Genomic DNA, 1237 nt, shown 5'->3' with positions numbered 1-1237 from the left:
CTGCATTTAAACAAAGAACTACAGGCATCTAGTTAGTGCTGAAAGAGGGCATATTACCTTCATCCAGGCATAAGCACCTTAAGCGGTTATGCAATATAATGTGGTCAATCCTGACACCACATACACATAAACAACAAAAATGGACTCAGTACATATACATTTGTATAGTTATGTGTTTACACAACATTGAGACAGGGGATGCTCCAAGGATAATAACCATGCCAATGTCCAGACTGCAACCAGATCTCTGGGCACAGTAATCACCATCTGAACACTCATCACACAAAACAACACCCCAACACAGGAGTCTTGCAATTACTGAAACTGAGCCAATGGTTGGTCCAGTATTTTCTTGGATGTATTTGGATTTCAGGTGTGTAGGTAGCGATCAGAGGTCAATATAAGCCAGACAATGTACCATAGTCCTGTACTGCCAAGATGAGCAAGGCTAAGAAAGAAAAGCTGTGAGTTCCAAGTCAGCTTTGGGTAACTTCTCTTAGAAACATAACAAAACAAAAACAATGAAGAATATAGGACATAAAACAGCCCCAGATCTGTCCCTAGAGGCTTTGCAGGTTTGGCTGCTGTGTTACATGTGCAACAATAGGTGGCAGAGAGGAGAGAAGGTATGTCTAAGCTTAGTGTTCTCACTTGTAAACATTTGAAAGATCAGTAGCTTAACATTCCCTGAATAAAGCAAGTCTGAAACAATCACCAGTCCACTACCAGGGGTTCCAGACAGGAGGCGAGCCTGAAAGGACTACCAGTTTGGCACCAGACGTGCCCAGATGGGGACCAAGCCAGAGACTAGAAGAATCCCTTCTGGGACAGTAGGCTGCACATTGGAGTGAGCCTGAGACAGACAGCCCTTGTGTGGATCCACTAGGGAAGGTAGATCCAGGTTAGAAGTGGGCTGGAGGCAATCATCACAATGGTGCCATGGGGGATGGACAGGGTACTAGCCCGAGATGTCCAACACTGCCCAGGCCTGGGGGTGGGGCTGACCATGCCTGCAATGATCCCTGCCCAGTGCCATGACATACAAGAGAGGTATATCACTCCTAAGACCACTCCTGAGATGACCTCACACACTCAGAGACCCCAGGCACCACTAAGAGGAATAAGTAAGTGGTGGAGAAATGGAAGAGTAAAGATAAACAGAAGGATGTGGGCACAATGAAGAGAGACAGAACTGGAGACTCAAGGGTAGTGAGCAATAACTTGATGTGAGTGGCCA

The 1237-nt window shown here is 46.0% G+C and overlaps 1 non-coding gene across 1 annotated transcript; it reads left to right on the top strand.

Moving 5' to 3' along the window:
• Positions 1–553: 553 nt before the first annotated feature.
• Positions 554–685, top strand: LOC116095197. The gene has a single exon (XR_004120516.1). It is a non-coding gene; the product is annotated as a small nucleolar RNA SNORA17 (small nucleolar RNA).
• The last annotated feature ends 552 nt before the right edge of the window (positions 686–1237 follow it).

The sequence above is a fragment of the Mastomys coucha genome, unplaced genomic scaffold (genome assembly GCF_008632895.1).
Source record: "Mastomys coucha isolate ucsf_1 unplaced genomic scaffold, UCSF_Mcou_1 pScaffold17, whole genome shotgun sequence".
NCBI classification, from domain to species: domain Eukaryota; kingdom Metazoa; phylum Chordata; class Mammalia; order Rodentia; family Muridae; genus Mastomys; species Mastomys coucha.
Note: the sequence above shows the minus strand (reverse complement) of the source record. Positions and strands in the feature narration are given on the sequence as shown.